Below are 10506 nucleotides of genomic sequence, written 5' to 3' on the forward strand. Positions count from 1 at the left end.
GCTGAATGTTTTTACTTTGTTGTCATGAAACAATCTTTGATGGTCATAAAAAATGTGCTTATCTAAAGTTATTTGCCTTGGAGATATGTCTGCAGAATCCTCCTGAAAATGACTTCAAGACTGTGCTTTGCTTGCTGTATTGCCAATAAGGATTCAAGGACCTTGAGAAATCCTACTCTACTTCACAAGAGTGGAGGGCTGTAAAAAGTTTTTCTTCACTTGCTTTTGACCATGTACTGAAACTGCTAGTGGTAACAGACAACACAACTCATACCTTTATAAGACCTATATAGATCTTTCAATCTTAAGCAGATTCTCGATAGACTGATAAACATATACAGAGATAGAGTTAGTTCTGTGGAAGACTTTCATGTTGATGTAATGTCATATGCATGGTAATGCTTCCTTATATTTCCAAGGATATTCAAAAAGCCTATAGTAATTAACAGGCTACAAGACATATTTATGGATAGACTTTTATAATTGTACTATTAAATGTCACTTACTGATGTAAAATGCACAGCTCTTGACATATAGATTCAGGAAACTCCTGCAGAACAGCAGGCAGCAAATCATCCCCAGAGTAATGAGGAGCCATGGAAACCAAAAGATTCAGATAGGCTGTTCTGATCTAGTAAAGTTGAAATGTACATTATCTAAAAATCTACTGTAAACTTTAAAACGTCAAGCCACTTTTTTACTGTCTCATCGATGTTCAACTACAACCAAAAGAATGCTCCTAGTTAAACTCAGATGATACAAAAGGCATAACAGCTGTGATCAGGATATCTGAAGAAAATCTTCAAAATTCTCTGAATTGACCTCCAACTTCAGGCAAAATACAGTCCTGAAAATTGTTTAAGTATAAAACTCTAAGCTGTTAGCACCCTTGACTCTATGGGGATCAGGGAATGGAGGATTGGGCAGACAGTTAATTTGACTTCAAGAATCTGAGATCAAGATTCTACTTAACAGTTAAGAACACAGTAAGGAGGAAGTGCCAATGACTCTGATTTCCTTTTTAGCTATTAACCATCTAATTTAAGTAAGTTGAGTTCTTGTAGGATTTAAAAATAATCAGAGTCAGGTAGGATTTGATTGATCATTTTGTCCATTTTGATGGAAATAAAATAGGATGGGCTAGTAATTATCATCATAATTATAAAATATTCAATCATTTCTATATATGAGATTACTGATATTCAATTATTTCTGAGGCACTAAATGGCAAAAAAATTCAAATTGAAAGAATATATTTACATATAAAGACACATTTTATGAACTGAATATTTTGTCTCCAAATTCAAATACCCCTGATGAGATTCATATGCCCCCACTGAGGTGATATTAGGAGACAAGACCTTTGGGGGGTGACTAGGCCTGGAAATGAGGCCATTGTGAATAGGATTAATATGCTTTTCAAAGAAATAAAAAGGAGCCCCCCATACTTTTGCCTCATGAGGACACACCAAGACCATCACCATTTATAAAACAGGAAGCAGGTTCCCTCCATATACTGAGTTGCCAGTGCCTTGATCTTGGGCTTCCCAGACTTTTGCATGGTGAGAAATAAATATATATTACTTAAACCTTACAGTTGTATTTTAGGTATGGCCCTTTGAATGGACTTAGAAAATAGGCAACTAGCATTCCTGAACTTTTTCTCCAGTCTCCCTAGCATTGCACTCATATGTATTTGGGAACATAGACAAAAGGTAGTTGTGTACGGTCCAGGTCCATGGGCACTCATTTCCTTGAATTTCACCTTCTTTCCCCTGTATAACACCTGTGACCATTAGTGACAAATTTCTGGAAAATTTGATCCGAGGCAGCAACAGCAAGGTCCTTCCTATATGGGTCAATCTACATTTATGGATTGAAAACTAAGGAAAATTACTTCCAAAGTCAGCTCCTTTGGCCATAAACTATACATATTTATGAAGAGCTGCTTCACTATATTAAGTTGGCCTACACTTCAATTATCTGAAAATAGCTTCTGACAAAACTCAGAATAATTTTCAATAGAGTAATCTTTGCTGCAGTTTTATTATTACAAGTTGAGCATCCCAATCCAAAAATCTAAAATCCAAAGTGCTCCAAAATGTGAAACTCTTGTTGTTAACATGATGCCATAGTGAAAAATTCTGCTCTTGACTTCATACGAAGAGTCATTGTCAAAACATAGATCCACCAAAAATATTCTACAAAATTATTTTCAAGCAATGTGTATAAGTTATTTATGAAGCATGCATGAATTTTGTGTTCAGACTTGAGTACTATCTCCAGAATAACTCATTAGATATATTCAAATATTCCAAAGTTCAAAAATATGCCCAAACAAAAACATTCTGGTCACAGAATTTTGGGTAAGAAACATTCTACTTGTATTTAGTTAATAATTACTGATAGGAAAAAGACAAATGAAATCACTCTTTTCTAGAGGTTTTTAGAAAAGAAATGAAGGTATGTTTATGTTTATAGATAATTACAATAATAGGTAAAATAGATAATTAAAATAATGGGCATGTGATAACTGCAATTCTCATTTTTCTGGACAAATATTATATAATGTTTACAACATTTTGAATATGAGGAGGCTGAGAATTTATGAAGCTTGGTCGAGGTGGCACAGCTTCTCAAGAATAGAGTCCTGACTTACCTTGCAATCACCTGACTCTGGAGCCACGTCTGTTACTCAGAGTTTCATGCTATCTTCTAAAACAAAGATAAGAAGATATAAAATAACACAGCATAAAAGTATAAATGAGATAAGTTCTTCTGGGAAGGTAGAAAGAAATGAATCATAGACACTTCATTTCAACTATCCAGGAAAATGGAGATCCTTTTGTTGGCTCTGTTTAATGAGGAATGTTTGTGTCAGAGACTGGAGGGTGAGGAAGGACATTTTAAACAGCGAGATATATACATGTAAAATGCAGAGACAAAGAATGTACAGAATATTTAGAAATATTGAGAAGCCAAATGTACCCAGAAGCTTGATGTGGAGAAAATAACCCAGAGTCCAGGCTAGTAGAATGTGACCCAAATGTCAAATACTCTGACTATTTCTTGCAAAATAAGTGTGTTGTTTTTAAAATTCTGGAATATCGTTAAATCAAATGAAGCATAATTACATCACTTCTATGAGTTGGTTGTGAATCAGGGAAATGAGAGCAATATGTTAAAGATGAGACCTCTAGTGGAATCAATGTACAGAATCCAACACTGAGTGATTTGAAAGCTACTTCAAGGTGGCAAGATGTTCATATCTGTTCCATCTCCTCCAGATACAGGAACTAACTCCTGTGAAAATATTTATCTATCAAACCTTTAGATACTTTTTGAACTATTGGATGTTTGGGGTAGCATAGGATGAGGAGGTGTCAGAAATACTTTGTAAGGAGAGATTATCAGGTTATCAATTCTGTGCCTGGTTAGGGATGATGATTTCAAGGATAAGACAGTTGACATTGAGAAGTCACCAACAATGTTTGTGTGGGGTGCTCACACTCAAAATGTCCCTTTGTTAACCATTATGGTTCAAGAAAACATAAGTATTTATATTAATATATCTAAACTAAAGTACTAACATGTATTTCCTTAACAGTCTATTGTGCAAATGGATATTCCTACATTTGGTAGTTAAGCTGTTCTCTTTAGTCTTAAAATGTTCTTTAAATATCTTTTAAATTACAGTTTCCCCCACTATCTAGCTCATATTTGCTACTATTTTACTTTGAAGGCTTCATATTTTTCATAAACGACTTCAGGCCCATATCACCAAGCATACTTAGCTGCAAATACTGTACAACACATATACTTTCTAGATTGGAAAGTAGGATTGGCTATTTGTAGATGAAAACAAAGTTATTAATATAAATTATTTAGGGGCATTTGTCACTCAAATTGAAGAAATATTATGAGAGAACATTCATATCAGTCAGATTAATTTTATGCATATTTAGTCATTAGGAAAAGACAACTTCAATATCTGTTTTATTTCTAAGCTTAAAATTAGCATACAGCTTTCATGTATTTTATTATAAAGACTTTAATTTGTTGCATCACTAAGGTCATAACACAGATAATGATCTCCGAGGTATTACAAAGGAGTAGATGTTTCTGTTAAACATTTTTGTAACTTCTAATGTGACCTGTTAATTAGTTAGCTCAAAAAAAAATGTACACTAACTGAATAAATTATCCATAAAGTAAAAAAAAAAAGAACACTAAAACAATTACATATAATGGCTCAGTTATTTCTCTTTCCTTTCAAGTTTTAACTATTTATAATTAAATTTCTAATTTTTATTTCAGTGAGCTAGTCTTTGGGATATAAAGTTTTTTTTTTTTTTTTTGGTACCAAAGATCAAACTCGGGACCTTGCGCTTGCGCAGCAGGCACTGGAACCACTGAGTTAAAGATTTTGATTCTTAAATTTAAGGTCAAATAGCAGTCTCTCTGTATCTGCTTTCACTTGCTATCGTTTCAGTTATCATGCAGAACGATGATCCAAAATATTAAATGGAAAATTCTGGAAATAATTCATCTCTTTGAAGTTGCACATGTCCCAAATAGCGTCATGAAATTGTGTGCCATTTTGTGTCATCGTACCTGGGATGTGAATCATTCTCTTGTCCTGTATATCCATGCTGTCTGTGCTACTCACCCATTAGTCACTTGGTAGGTGTGTGGATTACCAAAGTTGCAGTGTTGTAGTTCATGCGTTTAGATAACCCTTTATTTTACTGAGAGTAATGGCCTCAAAGTACAAGACTAGTGATGTTGGCAATTCAGATATGCCAAAAAGAAAATTTAAAGTGTTGAAGTGAAAAAGTGAAGGCTCATGACTTAACAAAGAGAGAAAAGTAATCATACACTGAGGTTACAATGGTCGATAGTTCAGGAAGTTGCCTTGCAGGATTTGATGAACACAATCACGTAATTTTTTGGAGTATGTTATAATTGTTTTACTTCATTTATTACTATTATATTATTTATCTGACTTAAATTATTACTTTTACTGCTTTTGTTGCTTACTGTAACTAATTCATAAATTAAAATTAACATAAGTATATATGTATAGAAAACTATATACATAGGTTTTGGAAATGTGTTAGTTTACTTACATTTTAATTAAGTACCTGTGGAAATTAAAATATAAATAGAAAAGATTTATTTTTGCTCAAGACCTTGGAGATTGCAGTTAATGATACAATAGCTCTGTTGTTCTGAGCCGTTGATGAGACGGCAGAACATGGCTGGAGCATGTGTTAGAGCAAAACTCCCACTTCTTAAGCCAGGAAGGGAAGAGAAAATGAATGTGGAATTCCACAGTTCCCTCAAAGAATGTCAACACAATGACCTAAGGACTTCCCACTAGGGCCTCCTCCTAAAAGTCTTGTCACTTTCCCACAGGACTGCCTTGGTGACCTAGTCTTTCAGATACAGACCTTTGAGAGACAATATCCAAACCACAACTACTACTATCTACAATTTCAAACATCCACTTGAGGATTAGAATATATTTACATTTTCATTTAAAATGTCTTTTAAATGATCAGTATTGGTACTTGTAGGCTACATAAGGCATGAGTTACTGTTTTTTCAAATTTATTTATCAATATAAAACATTGAACAATTAACTAAAATATATTCTTGTAAATCAATTTACAAAGATTAAACAACATTAATAGCTAAACAATATTAATACCTAGGTGGGTAACTACCAAGGTCACAAAGTATGTTACTTGCCTATTAATTCTAAGTGAACTTTTTAGGTATTATTGTTAGATAACATATCCAGGAGCATACGGCTAATAAAGAGAGCAATGTTCGAAAACAATGTCTGCCAGGATGAAAACTTTCTTTAATATCTAAAGGACATATCCTAATCCTTATATAGATATTGTTTTTAAGGACATACACTATTTTTAACTACAATGCTGTCATAATTGTAGGTTCACTTTAGATATAAAAAAAGATAGAAGCCTCGTGTATTCTTTACCATGTTTCTATCAAAGGTGATATTTTACAAAACTGTAGCATAATATCACACATATTATATTTAATTGCACATGCATATAATTGACACATTATATTCAGATTCCCACTTTTACTTATACTCATTTGTGTGTGCTTCTAGTTCCACACAATTTTATTGCATGTGTAAATTCACATATCTACAACCATAACAAAGATTTCACACAATTCCATCACCACAAGATGACTTTGTTTTGCTCTTTTATAACCATACAAATCCTCTTGGGCCACCCTCACCTCCCAGTCCCTAAACCACTAGTAATCACTAATTTATTATCAAATTCTACAGTTTTAAAATTTTTGGAATGTTACATAAATGAAATTTTAAGTGTGTGAGTTTTAAGATTAAATTTTCTTGGGCCAAGGATTTAGCTCACTGGCTAGGCACTTGCCTTGCAAGTTCAAGGTCCTGAGTTCAATTCCTGGTACAAAAAAAAAGATTAAAGATTTCTTATTTTCGCTTAGCAAAATACCTAGAGATATATCCAAATTTTTATGTTCACTGCTATCTATATTTTATTGTTTCTTATTGCTGATTAATATTCCATGGTATGGCTCTAACACTTTTTTAAACCATTTACCTACTGAAATGCATCTGAGCTTTTTACAGTTTTTAACTACTACAAATAAAACTGCAATGAATAATTATGAGCAGAGTTTTGTATGAATCAATGTTTTCATTTCTCTGTGATAAATTTCCAAAAGTAAATTGCTTGGACTTTCCACAGTTACACATTTAACAGTATATGAAACTTATAAACTATTTTTGAGAATTTGCTATGTTATATTTTTACATTTCCATCAGCAGTCCTTAAGTTATACAGTTGGTCCACATTTTCACCAATTTCATGTCATTGTTGCTTATTTTATTTTAACTATTCTGGTCAAGGAGTTGTGAGATTTCATTGTGGTTTCATTTTTATTTATCCATGACTAAATATCTTAAACATCTTTTCATGTGATTATATTCCATCTATGTGAAGTGTTCAGTGTAATTTTGCCAAATATATATGTACATTTATATAAAATTTGTACTTTTGACATTAACTTTTGAGAGTTTTTTGTGTTCTGGATAGTAGTTCTTTCTTGTATATGTGTTTTGTAAATATTATTTCTTATTTTGAAGCATAGCTGTCTTTTTCAGATGGTTTTTCACACAGCAAAATTTTTAAATTTTGACAAGATCCAATTTATCAGTTTTCCTTCAATAGTATGATTTTAATGTTATGTCTAAGAACTCTTTCTATAATCATGAATAATTTAATATTATTTTCCCCAAAATAAAAATGTTTTAATATTAAATAATAACATTAAATATTATTAAAAAATAATTATTAAATAATAACAGTATCATATGATGTGTATTGTACATTTATTTTTTGTAAAAGTTGTTAAGTTTAAACTATATTTCTGAACTAAGTTATATTTCATCTTTATTAAAATTCAGTTGGATTTATCTGTGTACCATATATCCTGTTTACTGTACTTACAAGATAAGTCTGAAATTCCAAAATATAATTTTCTCTTTGTTCTTATTTTCAAAACACTTTTTCTATTCTAATTCTTTTATATTCCATATAAATTTTAGTAGAATCTTATCTATATTGATTAAAAACTTTGATAAGAATTATATTAATCCTATGCATCAATTAAATGAACATTGAGATCTTTACTATGTTGACAATACAACTGATAAGTTCCATTTATTTAAATTTTTTTGATATCTTTTATTAGTATTCTGTGATTTTCAACATGTAAGCCTTATATATGTTTTGTTAGATTTTTTTCCATAATTGTCAATGTTATTTTACAGTTTATTTTGTGTGATCTGTTCACCGCAAGTATATAGAAATACAATGATTTTTAAAATTTTATGTAATGTTTCCTTGTAAGAACTGATACATTTTTGTTTTTGTAAATTCCTTAGTTTTTTCTACATAAACTAGCATATCATTTGTAATGGAGTTTTACTCAGGCCTTTTTGTGCTTTAATGCAGTCACTAGGACTCCCAGCAGAAAGACTTGAAATTCTCACCTTTATATAATTTAAAGGGGAAACATTCAGTCTTTTATCATTAAGTACTGTATAATATTAGCTGTAGACTTTTAGTAGATGCTTTCTAGCAAATTGAGATAATTCTTTAGCCCTACATTGCTCTCATAACTGAGAGCTAGATTTTTTCAAATTTGTCTTTTTTTGCATCAATTGATGTTTTTGTATTTTGAGATTAGACATTTTTAACCTCAATATAGAAGATTGCTTACATTGGAATAATTATCTAAAAAGTAATTTTGTAGTTTCATTCAAGATTTCAAATAAACTGCTGGCTAATTTCATCAATTTTTAAATTATCTGTAGCATAGTTCTTATCTGCTCTTAAATCAATATGAATTAATATATCTAGCATTTATTAATACAGATTAAAAATGTAATGGTGTTGATACTGATAAGAAAAGATAGACTAAAAACAAAATGAATCTGTCATAAACAGAGCTATACCTTTATGGACAGTTGATTTACAACAGTTTTATTACAGAGAAGAGAAAATGATATTGTATTCATTGGCTGTACCTATTAAAATCATATTGTGACTTCTACCTCATCTTCTACGAATATCTTCTCTATGGACAATTGTAGCAATATAAAAGATGACTTTAAAAGAATATAATGCTAAGCAGCATACTCAGCAATAATATATATAATTCATATAACTGACAATATTATCATCTTCAGAATATTAAAGGAACTATAAATCAATAAAAAAGGGATAAAGGAACACTCAACCAAACAAACAAGTCATCATTCCAATTATAAAATGAACGAGATAGCTAAGGTATTTCAAAAAAAATACAAATGACCAAATTATATGAGTTAATGCTCAATCTCATTATTACTCAGGAAATAATGCATATTGAACACTTGAAAATGCTACAAGAACAACTACGTAAAGCATTTAAATTAAAAAGATTAATGACATCATTTGTTGGTAGACATGTGCAGCAAATCAACTCTAACCTACTCCTTGTGGGAGTATAAATTGAAAAAGTACATGAGAGAATAGTGTAGTGTCATCTATTAACACAGGATATTTCATAGCATTTGGTGCTTCAATTTGATTCCAAAGTTTATAAACAACAGGATTGTGTACATATGTGCAACAAAATCTATTTACAAAAATATCAATAGTTGAATTATTTATAGTATCTTCAAACTGAAGGCAAGAGTGTCTAAAAGGTGATGGATTCATATGAATAGTACTCAGCAATGAAAATGAATTGGCTGTTACTCCCACAGTAATATTTATAAAATATATTTGAGTCAAAGGAAACCACCCACAAATAAATCGATAGTAAAATTACATTCACATACATTTCTTTTGCAAAAGTTAAAAATGAATATAACATTTGAACATGGAGTAGGGTAGATTAATAATTAGAAGGGTCAAAATTAACCTGACAAGAACATGTTTCCCTCTCTCTCTCTCTCTCTGTCTCTTTCTCTCTCTACTCTACTGGGAATGAAAAGTACATGTTTTTAATTTGTACGTATGATTTTTTTTTTTTTGTACTAGGGACCAAACTCAGGGCCTTGCGCTTGAGAGGCAGGGGGCAGCACCACTGAGCTAGGTCTCTGGCCCTTGTATGATATTTTGCAATGAATATTTACTTAAAATTTTTTCATGGTCAAATAAATTTGAAAAAAATATTAGAAAAGCATGTTAAAATTTAATAAATTTCATAATCTAGAGTTTCTATAAACAATGACATACTATTTTCTATTTCCTCTCTAAAAATGTAATAATTTATGGGCCATTTCCCAAGTGTAGTTTCAGAGAATAAATATTGGGAAATACTCCATTGTGTGCCAAGTTCTTTGGCATAGAATATAAACCCTTTTATAATCTCGTTCCTACTCACTGTCTCAACTTCTGTTTTCTCTATTTGGAGGTTATTTCCTCTATATAAACAGCACTAGATTACAGGTGTTCTTCAAGTATATCCAGCTATTTCTTTCCAGCCTATCTTAAACTACAATGATTTCTCTGCCTGAAATATTTTTCTATTTACAACATAGTTAAGCCCTATGCAATTTTAAGTCTCAAATCACAGCTATCACCTTCAAAAGGACTATCGTAATTTCCCTAGTTTGAGTTAAATGTACTAGTTTTGCTTCTCATAGCAACAGCAAACTGACCTCACTCTATTATACCTCACTCTATTTATGGTATAGAGCTGAAAATTAGAATATGAGTGTGGCTGGTTGATTTTATTTTACATAATGTGTGTCAGAGTTCATGTGTGATATAGAATATTTTAGTATTTTCCTATATTTTCTTCATCCATCAGTGGACATCTCAGTTACATGTAGCCACCACTGATAACACTGTAAAGATCTGAAAGTGCAAATATCTCTTTTTGTTGTGGGTAAACTTAATTATCTCATAGACTGCCTTAAAGAGCTTT

This window comes from Heterocephalus glaber, unplaced genomic scaffold (assembly GCF_053883595.1).
Source record: "Heterocephalus glaber isolate CG9 unplaced genomic scaffold, H.glaber_assembly_v1.0 deba00001550, whole genome shotgun sequence".
Classification (NCBI taxonomy): domain Eukaryota; kingdom Metazoa; phylum Chordata; class Mammalia; order Rodentia; family Bathyergidae; genus Heterocephalus; species Heterocephalus glaber.